Below are 8,885 nucleotides of genomic sequence, written 5' to 3'. Positions count from 1 at the left end.
GAACACTTCTTTTGAAGGAGCAGTTTTGAAACACTCTTTTGGTAGAATCTGCAATTGTTCATTAGGAGCGCTTTGAGGCCTATGGTGGAAGACTAAATACCTTCCCATAATATCCAGACACAAGCATTCTCTGAAAGTTCTTTAGGATGTGTGCTTTCAACTCACAGTGTTCCACCTTTCTTTTGAAAGAGCAGTTTTGAAACACTCTTTTTAAAGTTTCTGCAAGTGGATATTTGGAGCTCTTTCAGGCCTTGGTTGGAAACGTAAATATCTTCACATAAAAACTAGACAGAAGCATTCTCAGAAACTGCTTAGTGTTGTGTGCGCTCAACACACAGAGTTGAACCCTGCTTTTGATAGAGCACTTTAGAAACACTCTCTTTGCAGAATTTGCAAGTGTTCATTTGGAGCGCTTTGAAGCGTACGGTGGAAAAGGAAACAACTTCACATAAAAACTAAACAGAAGCACTCTAAGAAACAGCTTTCTGATGTGTGCATTCAACTAACAGAGTGGAACCTTCCTTTGGATAGAGCAGCTTTGTAACAGTGTATTTGCAGAAACTGCAAGAGGATATTTGGAGCTCTTTGAAGCGTTCGTGGGAAACGGGACTATCTTCACATAAAAACGAGACAGAAGTGTTCTCTGAAACTGCTTTGTGTTGTATGCATTCAACTCACACAGGTGAACCTTTCTTTGGATAGAGCAGTTTGAAACGCTCTTTTCGTAGAATCTGCAAGTGTTCATTCGGTGGGCTTTGAGGCCTATGGTGGAATAGGAAACATCTTCACATAAAACCTAGACAGAAGCATTCTTTGAAACTTCTTTATGATGTGTGCATTCAACTCACAGAGTTGAACCTTCCTTTTCATGGAGGAGTTTGGGAAGAGCCTTTGTGCAGCCTCTGCAAGTGGATATTTGGAGCTCTTTCAGGCCTTCGTTAGAAACGGGAATATCTTCCCAGAAAAACCGGACAGAAGCATTCTCACAAACTGCTTTGTGATGTGTGTGTTCAACTCACAGAGTGGAACCTTTCCTTTGCTAGAGCAGTTTTGAAACACTCTTTTTGTAGAATCTGCAAGTGTTCGTTTGGAGCGCTTTGAGGCCTATGGTGGAAAAGGAAATATCTTCACATAGAAACGAGACAGAAGCCTTCTCAGAAACCTCTTTATGAGGCGTGCATTCAACTCAGAGAGATAAGCCTTCCTTTTGATAGAGCAGTTTTGAAACTCTGTTTTTGCAGAATCTGCAAGTGGATATTTGGAGCCCTTTCAGGCCTTCGTTGGAAACGGGAATATCTTCACATGAAAACGAAACAGAAGCGTTCTGTGAAACTGCTTTGTGTAGTATGAATCCAACTCACAGAGTTGAACACTTCTTTTGAAGGAGCAGTTTTGAAACAGTCTTTTGGTAGAATCTGCAATTGTTCATTAGGAGCGCTTTGAGGCCTATGGTGGAAGACTAAATACCTTCCCATAATATCCAGACACAAGCATTCTCTGAAAGTTCTTTAGGATGTGTGCTTTCAACTCACAGTGTTCCACCTTTCTTTTGAAAGAGCAGTTTTGAAACACTCTTTTTAAAGTTTCTGCAAGTGGATATTTGGAGCTCTTTCAGGCCTTGGTTGGAAACGTGAATGTCTTCACATAAAAACTAGACAGAAGCATTCTCAGAAACTGCTTTGTGTTGTGTGCGCTCAACACACAGAGTTGAACCCTGCTTTTGATAGAGCACTTTAGAAACACTCTCTTTGCAGAATTTGCAAGTGTTCATTTGGAGCGCTTTGAAGCGTACGGTGGAAAAGGAAACAACTTCACATAAAAACTAAACAGAAGCACTCTAAGAAACAGCTTTCTGATGTGTGCATTCAACTAACAGAGTGGAACCTTCCTTTGGATAGAGCAGCTTTGTAACAGTGTATTTGCAGAAACTGCAAGAGGATATTTGGAGCTCTTTGAAGCGTTCGTGGGAAACGGGACTATCTTCACATAAAAACGAGACAGAAGTGTTCTCTGAAACTGCTTTGTGTTGTATGCATTCAACTCACACAGGTGAACCTTTCTTTGGATAGAGCAGTTTGAAACGCTCTTTTCGTAGAATCTGCAAGTGTTCATTCGGTGGGCTTTGAGGCCTATGGTGGAATAGGAAACATCTTCACATAAAACCTAGACAGAAGCATTCTTTGAAACTTCTTTATGATGTGTGCATTCAACTCACAGAGTTGAACCTTCCTTTTCATGGAGCAGTTTGGGAAGAGCCTTTGTGCAGCCTCTGCAAGTGGATATTTGGAGCTCTTTCAGGCCTTCGTTAGAAACGGGAATATCTTCCCATAAAAACTGGACAGAAGCATTCTCACAAACTGCTTTGTGATGTGTGTGTTCAACTCACAGAGTGGAACCTTTCCTTTGCTAGAGCAGTTTTGAAACACTCTTTTTGTAGAATCTGCAAGTGTTCGTTTGGAGCGCTTTGAGGCCTATGGTGGAAAAGGAAATATCTTCACATAGAAACGAGACAGAAGCCTTCTCAGAAACCTCTTTATGATGTGTGCATTCAACTCAGAGAGATAAGCCTTCCTTTTGATAGAGCAGTTTTGAAACTCTGTTTTTGCAGAATCTGCAAGTGGATATTTGGAGCCCTTTCAGGCCTTCGTTGGAAACGGGAATATCTTCACATGAAAACGAAACAGAAGCGTTCTGTGAAACTGCTTTGTGTAGTATGAATCCAACTCACAGAGTTGAACACTTCTTTTGAAGGAGCAGTTTTGAAACACTCTTTTGGTAGAATCTGCAATTGTTCATTAGGAGCGCTTTGAGGCCTATGGTGGAAGACTAAATACCTTCCCATAATATCCAGACACAAGCATTCTCTGAAAGTTCTTTAGGATGTGTGCTTTCAACTCACAGTGTTCCACCTTTCTTTTGAAAGAGCAGTTTTGAAACACTCTTTTTAAAGTTTCTGCAAGTGGATATTTGGAGCTCTTTCAGGCCTTGGTTGGAAACGTAAATATCTTCACATAAAAACTAGACAGAAGCATTCTCAGAAACTGCTTAGTGTTGTGTGCGCTCAACACACAGAGTTGAACCCTGCTTTTGATAGAGCACTTTAGAAACACTCTCTTTGCAGAATTTGCAAGTGTTCATTTGGAGCGCTTTGAAGCGTACGGTGGAAAAGGAAACAACTTCACATAAAAACTAAACAGAAGCACTCTAAGAAACAGCTTTCTGATGTGTGCATTCAACTAACAGAGTGGAACCTTCCTTTGGATAGAGCAGCTTTGTAACAGTGTATTTGCAGAAACTGCAAGAGGATATTTGGAGCTCTTTGAAGCGTTCGTGGGAAACGGGACTATCTTCACATAAAAACGAGACAGAAGTGTTCTCTGAAACTGCTTTGTGTTGTATGCATTCAACTCACACAGGTGAACCTTTCTTTGGATAGAGCAGTTTGAAACGCTCTTTTCGTAGAATCTGCAAGTGTTCATTCGGTGGGCTTTGAGGCCTATGGTGGAATAGGAAACATCTTCACATAAAACCTAGACAGAAGCATTCTTTGAAACTTCTTTATGATGTGTGCATTCAATTCACAGAGTTGAACCTTCCTTTTCATGGAGGAGTTTGGGAAGAGCCTTTGTGCAGCCTCTGCAAGTGGATATTTGGAGCTCTTTCAGGCCTTCGTTAGAAACGGGAATATCTTCCCAGAAAAACCGGACAGAAGCATTCTCACAAACTGCTTTGTGATGTGTGTGTTCAACTCACAGAGTGGAACCTTTCCTTTGCTAGAGCAGTTTTGAAACACTCTTTTTGTAGAATCTGCAAGTGTTCGTTTGGAGCGCTTTGAGGCCTATGGTGGAAAAGGAAATATCTTCACATAGAAACGAGACAGAAGCCTTCTCAGAAACCTCTTTATGAGGCGTGCATTCAACTCAGAGAGATAAGCCTTCCTTTTGATAGAGCAGTTTTGAAACTCTGTTTTTGCAGAATCTGCAAGTGGATATTTGGAGCCCTTTCAGGCCTTCGTTGGAAACGGGAATATCTTCACATGAAAACGAAACAGAAGCGTTCTGTGAAACTGCTTTGTGTAGTATGAATCCAACTCACAGAGTTGAACACTTCTTTTGAAGGAGCAGTTTTGAAACAGTCTTTTGGTAGAATCTGCAATTGTTCATTAGGAGCGCTTTGAGGCCTATGGTGGAAGACTAAATACCTTCCCATAATATCCAGACACAAGCATTCTCTGAAAGTTCTTTAGGATGTGTGCTTTCAACTCACAGTGTTCCACCTTTCTTTTGAAAGAGCAGTTTTGAAACACTCTTTTTAAAGTTTCTGCAAGTGGATATTTGGAGCTCTTTCAGGCCTTGGTTGGAAACGTGAATGTCTTCACATAAAAACTAGACAGAAGCATTCTCAGAAACTGCTTTGTGTTGTGTGCGCTCAACACACAGAGTTGAACCCTGCTTTTGATAGAGCACTTTAGAAACACTCTCTTTGCAGAATTTGCAAGTGTTCATTTGGAGCGCTTTGAAGCGTACGGTGGAAAAGGAAACAACTTCACATAAAAACTAAACAGAAGCACTCTAAGAAACAGCTTTCTGATGTGTGCATTCAACTAACAGAGTGGAACCTTCCTTTGGATAGAGCAGCTTTGTAACAGTGTATTTGCAGAAACTGCAAGAGGATATTTGGAGCTCTTTGAAGCGTTCGTGGGAAACGGGACTATCTTCACATAAAAACGAGACAGAAGTGTTCTCTGAAACTGCTTTGTGTTGTATGCATTCAACTCACACAGGTGAACCTTTCTTTGGATAGAGCAGTTTGAAACGCTCTTTTCGTAGAATCTGCAAGTGTTCATTCGTTGGGCTTTGAAGCCTATGGTGGAATAGGAAACATCTTCACATAAAACCTAGACAGAAGCATTCTTTGAAACTTCTTTATGATGTGTGCATTCAACTCACAGAGTTGAACCTTCCTTTTCATGGAGCAGTTTGGGAAGAGCCTTTGTGCAGCCTCTGCAAGTGGATATTTGGAGCTCTTTCAGGCCTTCGTTAGAAACGGGAATATCTTCCCATAAAAACTGGACAGAAGCATTCTCACAAACTGCTTTGTGATGTGTGTGTTCAACTCACAGAGTGGAACCTTTCCTTTGCTAGAGCAGTTTTGAAACACTCTTTTTGTAGAATCTGCAAGTGTTCGTTTGGAGCGCTTTGAGGCCTATGGTGGAAAAGGAAATATCTTCACATAGAAACGAGACAGAAGCCTTCTCAGAAACCTCTTTATGATGTGTGCATTCAACTCAGAGAGATAAGCCTTCCTTTTGATAGAGCAGTTTTGAAACTCTGTTTTTGCAGAATCTGCAAGTGGATATTTGGAGCCCTTTCAGGCCTTCGTTGGAAACGGGAATATCTTCACATGAAAACGAAACAGAAGCGTTCTGTGAAACTGCTTGGTGTAGTATGAATCCAACTCACAGAGTTGAACACTTCTTTTGAAGGAGCAGTTTTGAAACACTCTTTTGGTAGAATCTGCAATTGTTCATTAGGAGCGCTTTGAGGCCTATGGTGGAAGACTAAATACCTTCCCATAATATCCAGACACAAGCATTCTCTGAAAGTTCTTTAGGATGTGTGCTTTCAACTCACAGTGTTCCACCTTTCTTTTGAAAGAGCAGTTTTGAAACACTCTTTTTAAAGTTTCTGCAAGTGGATATTTGGAGCTCTTTCAGGCCTTGGGTGGAAACGTGAATATCTTCACATAAAAACTAGACAGAAGCATTCTCAGAAACTGCTTTGTGTTGTGTGCGCTCAACACAGAGAGTTGAACCCTGCTTTTGATAGAGCACTTTAGAAACACTCTCTTTGCAGAATTTGCAAGTGTTCATTTGGAGCGATTTGAAGCGTACGGTGGAAAAGGAAACAACTTCACATAAAAACTAAACAGAAGCACTCTAAGAAACAGCTTTCTGATGTGTGCATTCAACTAACAGAGTGGAACCTTCCTTTGGATAGAGCAGCTTTGTAACAGTGTATTTGCAGAAACTGCAAGAGGATATTTGGAGCTCTTTGAAGCGTTCGTGGGAAACGGGACTATCTTCACATAAAAACGAGACAGAAGTGTTCTCTGAAACTGCTTTGTGTTGTATGCATTCAACTCACACAGGTGAACCTTTCTTTGGATAGAGCAGTTTGAAACGCTCTTTTCGTAGAATCTGCAAGTGTTCATTCGGTGGGCTTTGAGGCCTATGGTGGAATAGGAAACATCTTCACATAAAACCTAGACAGAAGCATTCTTTGAAACTTCTTTATGATGTGTGCATTCAACTCACAGAGTTGAACCTTCCTTTTCATGGAGGAGTTTGGGAAGAGCCTTTGTGCAGCCTCTGCAAGTGGATATTTGGAGCTCTTTCAGGCCTTCGTTAGAAACGGGAATATCTTCCCATAAAAACTGGACAGAAGCATTCTCACAAACTGCTTTGTGATGTGTGTGTTCAACTCACAGAGTGGAACCTTTCCTTTGCTAGAGCAGTTTTGAAACACTCTTTTTGTAGAATCTGCAAGTGTTCGTTTGGAGCGCTTTGAGGCCTATGGTGGAAAAGGAAATATCTTCACATAGAAACGAGACAGAAGCCTTCTCACAAACCTCTTTATGATGTGTGCATTCAACTCAGAGAGATAAGCCTTCCTTTTGATAGAGCAGTTTTGAAACTCTGTTTTTGCAGAATCTGCAAGTGGATATTTGGAGCCCTTTCAGGCCTTCGTTGGAAACGGGAATATCTTCACATGAAAACGAAACAGAAGCGTTCTGTGAAACTGCTTTGTGTAGTATGAATCCAACTCACAGAGTTGAACACTTCTTTTGAAGGAGCAGTTTTGAAACAGTCTTTTGGTAGAATCTGCAATTGTTCATTAGGAGCGCTTTGAGGCCTATGGTGGAAGACTAAATACCTTCCCATAATATCCAGGGACACAAGAATTCTCTGAAAGTTCTTTAGGATGTGTGCTTTCAACTCACAGTGTTCCACCTTTCTTTTGAAAGAGCAGTTTTGAAACACTCTTTTTAAAGTTTCTGCAAGTGGATATTTGGAGCTCTTTCGGGCCTTGGTTGGAAACGTGAATATCTTCACACAAAAACTAGACAGAAGCATTCTCAGAAACTGCTTTGTGTTGTGTGCGCTCAACACACAGAGTTGAACCCTGCTTTTGATAGAGCACTTTAGAAACACTCTCTTTGCAGAATTTGCAAGTGTTCATTTGGAGCGCTTTGAAGCGTACGGTGGAAAAGGAAACAACTTCACATAAAAACTAAACAGAAGCACTCTAAGAAACAGCTTTCTGATGTGTGCATTCAACTAACAGAGTGGAACCTTCCTTTGGATAGAGCAGCTTTGTAACAGTGTATTTGCAGAAACTGCAAGAGGATATTTGGAGCTCTTTGAAGCGTTCGTGGGAAACGGGACTATCTTCACATAAAAACGAGACAGAAGTGTTCTCTGAAACTGCTTTGTGTTGTATGCATTCAACTCACACAGGTGAACCTTTCTTTGGATAGAGCAGGTTGAAACCCTCTTTTCGTAGAATCTGCAAGTGTTCATTCGTTGGGCTTTGAGGCCTACGGAGGAATAGGAAACATCTTCACATAAAACCTAGACAGAAGCATTCTTTGAAACTTCTTTATGATGTGTGCATTCAACTCACAGAGCTGAACCTTCCTTTTCATGGAGGAGTTTGGGAAGAGCCTTTGTGCAGCCTCTGCAAGTGGATATTTGGAGCTCTTTCAGGCCTTCGTTAGAAACGGGAATATCTTCCCATAAAAACTGGACAGAAGCATTCTCACAAACTGCTTTGTGATGTGTGTGTTCAACTCACAGAGTGGAACCTTTCCTTTGCTAGAGCAGTTTTGAAACACTCTTTTTGTAGAATCTGCAAGTGTTCGTTTGGAGCGCTTTGAGGCCTATGGTGGAAAAGGAAATATCTTCACATAGAAACGAGACAGAAGCCTTCTCACAAACCTCTTTATGATGTGTGCATTCAACTCAGAGAGATAAGCCTTCCTTTTGATGGAGCAGTTTTGAAACTCTGTTTTTGCAGAATCTGCAAGTGGATATTTGGAGCCCTTTCAGGCCTTCGTTGGAAACGGGAATATCTTCACATGAAAACGAAACAGAAGCGTTCTGTGAAACTGCTTTGTGTAGTATGAATCCAACTCACAGAGTTGAACACTTCTTTTGAAGGAGCAGTTTTGAAACACTCTTTTGGTAGAATCTGCAATTGTTCATTAGGAGCGCTTTGAGGCCTATGGTGGAAGACTAAATACCTTCCCATAATATCCAGGGACACAAGCATTCTCTGAAAGTTCTTTAGGATGTGTGCTTTCAACTCACAGTGTTCCACCTTTCTTTTGAAAGAGCAGTTTTGAAACACTCTTTTTAAAGTTTCTGCAAGTGGATATTTGGAGCTCTTTCAGGCCTTGGTTGGAAACGTGAATATCTTCACATAAAAACTAGACAGAAGCATTCTCAGAAACTGCTTTGTGTTGTGTGCGCTCAACACACAGAGTTGAACCCTGCTTTTGATAGAGCACTTTAGAAACACTCTCTTTGCAGAATTTGCAAGTGTTCATTTGGAGCGCTTTGAAGCGTACGGTGGAAAAGGAAACAACTTCACATAAAAACTAAACAGAAGCACTCTAAGAAACAGCTTTCTGATGTGTGCATTCAACTAACAGAGTGGAACCTTCCTTTGGATAGAGCAGCTTTGTAACAGTGTATTTGCAGAAACTGCAAGAGGATATTTGGAGCTCTTTGAAGCGTTCGTGGGAAACGGGACTATCTTCACATAAAAACGAGACAGAAGTGTTCTCTGAAACTGCTTTGTGTTGTATGCATTCAACTCACA

This window comes from Pongo abelii, chromosome X (assembly GCF_028885655.2).
Source record: "Pongo abelii isolate AG06213 chromosome X, NHGRI_mPonAbe1-v2.0_pri, whole genome shotgun sequence".
Classification (NCBI taxonomy): Eukaryota; Metazoa; Chordata; class Mammalia; order Primates; family Hominidae; genus Pongo; species Pongo abelii.
Note: the sequence above shows the minus strand (reverse complement) of the source record.